Here is an 11296-nt window from a genome sequence, read left to right on the forward strand (position 1 = left end):
TCTCGGGCCCTGGAAGGGGTCTCCCTTCCTCCAGCAATACCACAGAATGCTGTGCTTGCATGCATGCTCAGTTGCTTCAGTTGTATCTGACTCTTTGCAACCTATGAACTGTAGCCCACCAGGCTCCTCTGTCCATGGGATTCTCCAGGCAAGAATACTGGAGTGGGTTGCCATGCCCTCCTCCAGGGAATTATCCGGATCTAGGGATCAAACTCATGTCTGCCTGCATCTCCTGCATTGCAGGTGGATTCTTTACCCACTGAGCCACCTGAGAAGCCCCATGGAATGCTACTCAGCAATAAAAAGTTATAACTAATGATATAGGCAGAAATATGGACTCATTTCAAAAGCATTTGCTAAGTGGAATAATCCAGACACTAAAGACTACATACTGCATGATTCCATTGATGTGACAGTCTGGAGAAGGCAAAGAGTACAGAGATCAGATTGATGGTTACCAGGGGCTGAGGATAGGAAAAGGGAATGGGTTCCAAAAAGGAGGGAATATTGGAAGGAGTTATGGAACTCTTCTATATCTTAATTTTGTGTGTGTGTGTTGTATTTTGAGAACTTTTCTCTGCCATGTGGAAGGTACACATATTGACAGCCAACTGAATAGACCAGGATTCTGAGCAGTCTTTTTTCTGACTGTGCCAACTTTCAGGGGCTTTTTGAGATCTTAACCATCATTGCATCAGCTATACAGTGAAAGCCTTTCCTTTCTTAGACTATCCTGGGGAATAAATTTTCTGGATCTTATATCTGTGGCATCCTTCGTGATCTCTTGTGGGGACACCTCTTTTATCTTATTGGTTTGATTCACTATTAAGATATATTTCATAAATGGCCAGATGACAGATCATTTACACTGGAGAAACTTCTAAACTGGTAAATTTTTAAAGAGCTCTCATCATAAACAGCTGTTTTATTGGTGGAAAAAAAAGTTAAATAGTGGGAAAATATATATATAATGGTTAACCTAAGAACTCCTTTAATTTGGAAAAAATGGTTTGAGAATCTTTATTTGTGGTCTCTGCTTCTGCTCAATGAGTCTTATCGATGCTAATAAAAAAATTAGGATAATTAATATTAACTAGGTTTATTAGCAGGGAAGTAAGAAAAAACTTAAGTCTAGAGACTTTTTCCCAACAAGGTGGAAATTTTAAAAGAACTCATCACAAAAGTATAAAAATTTTTAGATGATTATTAAGAAATGAAATAAATAAAACAGATGTTAATAGGATTAAAAACAAAAAGTTTTGATACAACACTACCTAAGGTCGAATGAGTCAAAGTGAAGTGAAGTAGCTTAGTCATGTCCAACTCTTTGCCACCCCATGGACTGTAGCCTACCAGGCTCCACCATCCATGGAATTACCAGGCTCCTCCCTCCATGGGATTCTCCAGGCAAGAATACTGGAATGGGTTGCCATTTCCTTCTCCATGGGATCTTCCCGACCCAGGGATCAAACCCTGGCCTCCCGCATTTCAGGCAGACGCTTTAACCTCTGAGCCACCAGGGAAGCCCCAAATGGGTCAAAGGGACCCTCTATTGGTCCCTCACTGTGTGGTCAATCCATTCAAGACGGCTGTTCTTTTGCTCTCTGTGCCTCCCCTAATTGACAATCTGCTTTACCTGTACCCTACTCACATGAACCTCCTTACCCCTTAGACCAGAAAGCCTCCACCTGCTAGGAAGGAAAACACCTGCCTTCCTAATGGTTGTTAACCTGAGGGGCTATGAGGGATGTGCCCCAACTGCTGGTTTCCCTGGTAACTGATGAGCCAATCCAATATCAATTCCCCCCATAAATGGTAGCCTCCTTCTACCCACAGCAGCAAAGATTGCTGTTGTGTCCTGCCTGCCACAAACAGTGGGATATCACTTCAGGAACTTGTCTCAGGTATGGAAGATCTCCTGTCTATTAAATCACTGATATCTCTTGTCACTATCTTGGGGCTATTTCTTTGGTCTCTTGAGGCTGGACAACTACAAGGCTTGCAGGCCCACGGAATGCAACCCAATGCCAACTTTAAAAGGCCCCAGACAAGTGTACTCTATTCACCCCAGTTTAAATATTATTTATATTTAAAAGACTGGAAGAAAATTATGAGATAACTGGCCAATAATTTCTCGGGCCAATTAATCAAGTGAAAAAAATTAAGAAAAAAAATTTTTTAATTAAGTGGAAAAAATTAACTCTTTGATCAACCAAAGAGTTGGATTGGGGACCCCAGAGCCTTATTATGTAAAATGGTCAAGATAAAAAGGATGGTTTCTGGACTCCTTGTAAGAGTAAAGCTTGTTGATGGGATCTTAATGGAGAATAAAGTTAAAAGTATAAAAGCTGATAGAATTGAGATAAAAGCTTATGAATATTGGCATATTTAAATGGGCTTTATATAAGATGGCTACATCTCTTTGTCTAATTATATTGTGGGATAGACATTACATCTTATTGGGGAGTGCTTTTCTGCCTGGTACTATAGGACAGGGCATATGAATCTGATCCTCAGGAAAATCTAATTAAACACACTAAAGGAAATCAATAGGGTTATCTGGTGGTGGTAGTTTAGTCACTTAAGTCGTGTCCAGCTCTTTGTTACCCCCATGGACACCTAGCCTGCACAATATAAAGTAAAGACTGGGAGCAATATTCAGGGGCTAATAAAGGTGATCACAGAGATTTGCTCTGGATTTAGCCAGTGAATTCAGAAAGAGGACCTTTGTTAAGTGCCTTATGCAAGCTTTTGAATGCATGATAAATTAAACCCTAAAATTCTATAACATAGAACTCTGAATTTCAGTTCAGTTGGAAATCCCATTGATACTAAAAAAGCAATAAAAGAAAATATGGTGGGGCAAATCAATCCTTCAATATCATTTAGGCAGCAAACCACTTCTTTGGAGAATTAAAATATAACCAATAGAATGGGAGAAAATATTTGCAAATGATGTGACTGACAAGGGCTTAATTTCTAAAACATACAAACAGCTCATACGGCTCAAAATCAAAAAACAAACAATCCAATCAAAAAATGGGCAGAAGACTTAAATAGACATTTATCCAAAGATACAGATAATCAATAGGCACATGAAAAGATGTTCAATATCCCTACTGCTGCTGCTAAGTCGCTTCAGTCGTGTCTGACTTTGTGGGACCCCATAGACAGCAGCCCACCAGACTTCCCCACCCCTGGGATTCTCCAGGCAAGAACACGGAGTGGGTTGCCATTTCCTTCTCCAATGCGTGAAAGTGAAAAGTGAAAGTGAAGTTGCTCAGTCGTGTCTGACTCTTAGCAACCCCATGGATTGTAGCCCACCAGGCTCCTCTATCCATGGGATTTTCCAGGCAAGAGTACTGGAGTGGGGTGCCATTGCCTTCTCCGAATATCCCTACTAGAGAAATGCAAATCAAAACTACAATGAGGTATTACTTTACACCAGTCAGAATGGCCATAATCAAAAAGTCTATAAATAATAAATGCTGGAGAGAGTGTGGAGAAAAGGGAACCCTCAAAAACTGTTGGTAGGAATATAAATTGGTGCAGCCACTATGGAGGACAATATGGAGGTTCCTTTAAAAAAACTAAAAGTTACCATATGAAGCAGCAATCCCCTCCTGAGCATATATCCAGAGAAAACTCTAATTTGAAAAGATACACGCACCCCAATGTTCCCAGCAGCCGTATTTACAATAGCCAAAACGGGGAAGCAATTTAAATGTCCATTGACAGATGAATGTATAAAGAAGATGTGATATATATACATACAAAGGACTGTTAGTCATAAAAAATGGAATACTGGCATTTGCAGCAGCATGGATAGACCTAGAGATTATCATCCTAAGAGAGAAAAAGACAAACACTAATTACTTACAGGTATTACTTATATTTGGACTCTAAAATACAAGCGAACTTATTTACAAAATAGAAATAGACTCACAGACATAGAAAAAAACTTAGGGGACTTCTCTGGTGATCCAGTGTTGAAGAGTCTGCCTGCTGACGCAGGGGACACAGATTCGACCCCTGGTCCGGGAGAATCCCACATGCCAAGGGGTAGCTGAACCCTTGAGCCACAATTACTGAGCCAGGTGCCACTGGGCTCATGGGTGCCCAGAGCCTAGGGCACTGAAGTGCCCAGAGCCTAGGCTCCACAACAACAGAAGACATCACAATGGAAGCCCATGAGCTGCAAAAAAGAGAAGCCCCCACTTGCCACAACTAGAGAAAGCCCGCACACAGCAAGGAAGACCCAGCACAGCTATAAATGAATAAGAGAAAACAAACTTATGGTTACCAAAGGGGAAAGAGGAGAGGGGGCTGGGGATTAACACACACCACTATACATGAAATAGACAAACAAGGTCCTATTTTATAACATGTGCTTGTGCGCTCAGTTGTGTCTGACTGTTTGCCACACCATAGACTGTAGCCTGTAAGGCTTCTCTGTCCATGGAATTTTCCAGGCAAAATACTGAAGCAGGTTTCCATTTCCTCCTCCAAGGGATCTTCCCTACCCAGGGATCAAACCCGCATCTCCTGCATTGGCAGGCGTATTCTTTACCACTCTGTACCTGGGAAGCCCTACTATATAGCTAGCATAGGGAACTATATTCAGTATCTTGTATTAACCTGTAGTGGAAAAGAATCTGAAAGAATACATATGCATAACTGAGTCACTTTGCTGTATATCAGAAACAACATGGTAGACCCACTATACTTCCAATTTAATAAAAGCTTCCCTGAAACCCACTGGGGACTTTGAATCTTTTTAGCCTCCCCATTCTCCTTGCTTGGCCTTGCAATAAACCTTTCTCCACTCCAAATTCTGACAAACTCTTCTCCACTCCAAACTCTTAGTTTGGCCTCTCTCAGTGTCCATAAAGCATAATTCTCAGCTCTTAGGCTGTGTATCTTTTCATTCAACACACTTTAAGGCAGTTATCCTAAGGATAAAACTATGGTTTTTGCAGTAGTCATGTATGGATGTGAGAGTTGAACTATAAAGAAAGCTGAGTATAGAAGAATTGATGCTTTTGAACTGTGGTGTTGGAGAAGACTCTTGAGAGTCCCTTGCACTGTAAGGAGATCCAACCAGTCTATCTTAAAGGAAATCAGTTCTGAATATTCATTGGAAGGATTGATGCTGAAGCTGAAACTCCAATACTTTAGCCACCTGATGCGAAGAACTGACTCATTGGAAAAGACGCTGATGCTGGGAAAGATTGAAGGCAGGAGGAGAAGGGGCCAACAGAGGATGAGATGGTTGGATGGCATCACTGACTCAATGGATATGAGTTTGAGTAAGCTCCGGGAGTTGATGATAGACAGGGAAGCCTGGTGTGCTGCAGTCCATGGGGTCGCAAAGAGTCAGACACGACTGAGCAACTGAACTGAACTGATCCTAAGGACATAATTGAAGATAATGTGTACAGACTTAACGAAAAGGATAACATTTTATACAAAAGTAAAAAACTGGAGTCAGCTAAATGCTAGCAAAAAATGACCAGTTTATATTATAACTTAGGAAAAGGAGTACATCAAGGCTGTATATTGTCACCCTGTTTATTTGACTTATATGGAGAGTACATCATGAGAAACGCTGGGCTGGAAGAAGCACAAGCTGGAATCAAGATTGCCAGGAGAAATATCAATAACCTCAGATATGCAGATGACACCACCCTTATGGCAGAAAGTGAAGAGGAACTAAAAAGCCTCTTGATGAAGGTGAAAGAGGAGAGTGAAAAAGTTGGCTTAAAACTCAACATTCAGAAAACGAAGATCATGGCATCTGGTCCCATCACTTCATGGGAAATAGATGGGGAAACAGTGGAAACAGTGGCAGACTTTATTTTTCTGGGCTCCAAAATCACTGCAGATGGTGACTGCAGCCATGAAATTAAAAGACACTTACTCCTTGGAAGAAAAGTTATGACCAACCTAGATAGCATATTAAAAATCAGAGACATTACTTTGCCAACAAAGGTCCATCTAGTCAAGGCTATGGTTTTTCCTGTGGTCATGTAGAGATGTGAGAGTTGGACTGTGAAGAAAGCTGAGCACCAAAGAATCGATGCTTTTGAACTGTGGTGTTGGAGAAGACTCTTGAGAGTCCCTTGGACTGCAAGGAGATCCAACCAGTCCATTCTGAAGGAGATCAGCCCTGGGATTTCTTTGGAAGGAATGATGCTAAAGCTGAAACTCCAGTACTTTGGCCACCTCATGCGAAGAGTTGACTCATTGGAAAAGACTCTGATGCTGGGAGGGATTGGGGGCAGGAGGAGAAGGGGACGACAGAGGATGAGATGGCTGGATGGCATCACTGACTTGATGGACATGGGTCTGAGTGAACTCCAGTGATGGACAGGGAGGCCTGGCGTGCTGCGATTCATGGGGTCGCAAAAAGTCGAACACGACTGAGCAACTGAACTGAACTGAACAGACAATGGGATGTTATACAGCCATTAATAATCATGCACAGGGGAATAGTTAATGACATGAAAATATATTCACAATGCCCTAAGTAAAAAAAAAAAAAAGCAAGCTTAAAAATAATCTAAAGTATATAATAATCCATTTTTTAATTTATAAATTAATAGACATAGAAAGTGGCTTTCCTGGTAGCTCAGCTGGTAAAAAAAATCCGTCTGCAATGCAAGAGACCCTAGTTCAATCCCTGGGTCAGGAAGATCTCCCGGAGGAGGGCATGGAAGCCCTCTCCAGGATTCTTGCTGGAAGGAGAATTCCCACAGACAGAGGAGCCTGGCAGGCTACAGTCCATAGAGTTGCAAACAGTCAGACACGACTGAAGTAACTGAACACACACAGTCCACTTTTCTCACAGGGCTGCTATGAGGATACAATAGATAATGCACCTGAGAAGCACTTTTAGTATTGAAAAGCACCATACAAATATTGGACTTCCCTGGTGGCTCATCAGTAAAGAATCTGCCTGCAATGCAGAAGCCTCAGGAGGCACAAGTTCAATACCTAGTTCTGGAAAATCCCCTGGAGCAGGGCATGGCAACCCACTCCAGTATTCTTACCTGAAGAATCCCATGGACAGAGGAGCCTGGTGGGCTACAATCCATGATGCCACAAAAAGTGGGACACTATTGAAGCAACTTAGCACAGACGCACATAAATATTATCACCTACTCTACCTAAATCAGGGCTTCCCTCATAGCTCAGTTAGTAAAGAATCTGCCTGCAGTGCAGGAGGAGACCCGGGTTCGATTCCTGGGTTGGGAAGATCCTCTGGAGAAGGAAACGGCAATCCATTCCAGTATTCTTGCCTGGAAAATCCCATGGACAGAGGAGCCTGGCGGGCTACAGTCCATGGCGTTGCAAGAGTCAGACGCAACTTAGTGACTAAACCACCACAACCTAAATCTTTCCCACCATTCATACATAGACTCTGTATTCCTGTTTGAAATCTCCTTTCTTACATTCTCTGGGTCATCTCCACATCCGTTGACCACCAGACAATTCATTCTTCCCACATTTCTTCAGCCATCTTACCTTTGGCCTTTTTTTTTTTTTTTTTGGCTGCCCAGTTCAGCTTGCAGGATCTTAGTTCTCCAACCAGGGATTGGACCTGGCCGGCCCTCAGCAGTGAAAGCGCTGAGTCTGAACCACTGGACCACCAGGAAATTCCCAGGCCTTCATTCTTTAACAGATTCTCACATAGTTAGCAAACCTTGGTGCTTTATCTTTTTTCATATATAATAGATTATTAAAAACCCAATGATATTATTCTAGTGAAGGGTCACATTTCCATTTATTCTTTTCCCAACCCTTTCCATCATTACTCTGCTTTGTCTCTTCATATCCTAGCCTCTCCACCATGTTCACCACCCCCATTCCATTTATAATCTGCCTAAGCCTATAACTTCTCCTTTTCTTTCATTCATTCCTTCATCTATTCATACAAAAAATATTGATTGGTTACTTGATATGCAACAATCAATGACTAGTTGTTGGACCATAAAGATGAATAAAATACAAAGGAGGTGGGAAGAAGGACAGCATAGGTGTCAGATGAGTAAAGACTCAGAGGTGGAAAAGAGCATCTCATTCCAGAGACCTAGTTTTATTAGAGAGTGAGTGCTGAATGAGGAACTGCTCTTCCCAGAACTGCTGCTTTTAGGAATCTGCTAGAAACTACTACTCATCCAGACCTCACAGCCCAGAATCAGTTGGGGAGCACCACTGCCAGTGTGAACACTCACGTCCAGGAAGCTCACACATCCACTTACCAATGCTGCCAAAAGAGAAGGGGGTAAATGCCTGGGCTTCTCTTCTGCTTTCCACTCTTGCTAAGTGCCATCATTGGCAGAACATAAACTGCAGCAAGAACCATGAGAGCAAGGGCATTTGGTGAATACTGTTCCCAGGTTTCTAGACTTATTGATACAAAAAAAATGGGCTGAAGAGGCTCTGACTGCCCAGGGCACCCTTCCCCCAAGCCCTTATTACAATTTCGTTCTTTCCTCCAGAGTACTTCAGGATGCTGGATTCTGCATGTATTTCATTCAGCCTCCTATCACAGCTGCTTTGTTATTCCAACTAGGTTGTGAGACTCTAAGAAAGTCCTCTTGTTTGAATCCTTTCTTTGAATCCCCTCAATGCTTGGCAGGCATATTGCTTTACGTTCGGGAAGACAGACAATACATATTTGCAAGTAGCTGCAAAGTTGAAACTTGAATTTTGACCTTCTGGCTCCCAATTCAGAGTTCCACCCAACAACACTCACTCTTTCTTCATTAACAAGAGGATTGTTTTTAATGGGTGTTAAGTACAAGTTTGAAATTGCTTGGTTCAGTTTTGCTTGGCAGAGAAATTCCTCTAGAGTAAAAAGAATTGAATAGACCACAATGATTGAAAAGCTGTCAGCAGACACTGGTTCAGATTAGTGGTATATTGGTACCTATGAAAGCGGTTCCAGCTTCTTGGGGAGGTAATGATGGAAACATAAATGGAACTGAAGAAAACAGCAGCTAAACCCAACCAGCTATTTTTCTAAAATAGACTAACTCAATCTCATCTATCTCAAATTAATGGAGAAGCAAATAGAAGTGATCTCTCTACATTTTTAGTAGTAAGCTCACAATAGGAGAATCAAGACAAAAAAGCTGATGAGATTTGTTACAGAATTTTTTAGTTAAGAATGAATCTGCAGCTTAAGATGATAATAACAATCACAACTGCAAACTGATCTTTATTGGGTGCTTCTCATATGCAGGAACCAATCTAAGAATTGTGTGTTGGGGACTTTCCTGGTGGTCCAGTGGCTAAGACTCCGTGCTCCCAACGCAGGGGGTGCAGGTTCTGTTCCTGGTCAAGGAACTAAATCTGACAAGCGGCACCTAAGGAACCTGCACGCCATGACAAAGACTGCAGATCCCGTGTGCAGCAACTAAGACCCAGCACAGCCAAATAAATAATTTTTCTTATTAAATAAAATAAAAACCTCATGAGATCCCCAGGTAGTACTTCTACAGATGAGGGAACTAAAGCACAGAAAACGTAACTGACATGCCTAAAGACACACATCTAGTAAGCAGTGTTATCAGGATACACACCAGGCAATCTGAGATGCTTCTCAGGCCTAGCCACTGTTCTACGCAGCCAGAAATGCGAGACCTGGCCAGTTATCTCCCACTGTTAGAAATTCAAACTACATCTTTCAGATTGTCAGTAATGACTATAACAAACAAATCACTGTAATTAACGTTACTCTGATTCATGAACTTGTTAATTACTATCACCTGTTTACACACATGAACCAAAGCATCTCATGTATATAACTTTATAACATTAGATAAACGTCACTTGTCTGAGTTTGATCCCAGACCATCCAACTCTTATTCTTTCTAGTTTATTAGACAAAAATGTGGAAGAGAATCTGCCAAGGAGTTCTCTAAGTTTGCTAATAAACAAACAAGGCAATGAAAGTGGTTAGACCAGATTTAAGTTGAGGAAGATCATACAGTGCTCCTCTGCCCTCCAGAGGCCATTCTGACTCCAGCCTGGCTCAGGGGTCTGGGAATTTCAAGCAGCTTGCAAATTCTAGCCTGACCACAAGGCATCTGGGAAGACCAAATTGATTCCAAAACCATCCTAAAATGTGCATTCCACTTCAGGATAGACCTGAAAACCTATCTTCCAACCCACTCCAACCAAACCCAGCCTTCCTATGGCAAGCTCACATTCTGGTTCCTATGAGTGCTCCTGCCCCATTCTCGCTGTGAAACTGACTTGAGCTCTATCTAAGGCCCAACAGGAGTGGTGACTGTTTATCCTTCACCACATTTTCTTCCCCACCTGCTGCTGCTGTTTCTCTTTCCCCTATTCTCAGTAAACAATGCTTAATCCTGCAACTGTTCAGTTCAGTTAGTCACTTTAAATCCTTAAATTACCCAGCACCCTGGGATTCTTAAGGGGCTAAACCCAGTGGGTATAAGTTCCTAAAGAGAGTTGAATTCTTATTAAGGAGCCATATCAATATGGCTCTTTGGCCACCTCATGCGAAGAGTTGACTTATTGGAAAAGACTCTGATGCTGGGAGGGATTGGGGGCAGGAGGAGAAGGGGACGACAGAGGATGGGATGGCTGGATGGCATCACTGACTTGACGGACGTGAGTCTGAGTGAACTCCAGGAGTTGGTGATGGACAGGGAGACCTGGCGTGCTGCTATTCATGGGGTCGCAGAGTCGGACACGACTGAGCGACTGAACTGAACTGAAGAGTTAAAATAACAGGATGGCTCTTCCTCTCCCTTCTTCCCTGCCCTTCCTTACTGATCTTTGAAGGTGGCAGTGTGGCTGCCAAAATAGCCACAGGGGAAAGTACAAACCAAAGCAGACGCTGGCCAAGGAGATGGCATCAGGGCTGGGACTGAGAAGCTGGCAGGACCAAGAAGAAGGTCAGCCAAGAAGGCAGCCTTTGTGGTTGGGAGATTGGTTATAAACAATGAGAAATAGGCAAATATATGATGATAAGAGCCCAGTTTACAGAGCCTGAGGAGGAATTTACACATTTGGAATGGAGGAACACTAGAAAAAAACTGGAGGCATTGGATTGGAATTGGAGATGTTGGTGTGAACTCATACTTGATACAATAAATAGATGAAAGAAGACTGGATGGATAGATAGATAGAAATAATCAGTGGATCCTTGTGATACATAGTTATAAGCATACTAAACACCAAGATCTTGGTTTCTAAATACCATTCTCCACTAAAAGAAACCAGGGCAGGGGAGGGATAAATTAGGAGATTGGGACAG

The sequence above is a fragment of the Bos grunniens genome, chromosome 10 (assembly GCF_055505025.1).
Source record: "Bos grunniens cultivar Pamir isolate PY7600 chromosome 10, Bosgru_T2T1.0, whole genome shotgun sequence".
NCBI classification, from domain to species: domain Eukaryota; kingdom Metazoa; phylum Chordata; class Mammalia; order Artiodactyla; family Bovidae; genus Bos; species Bos grunniens.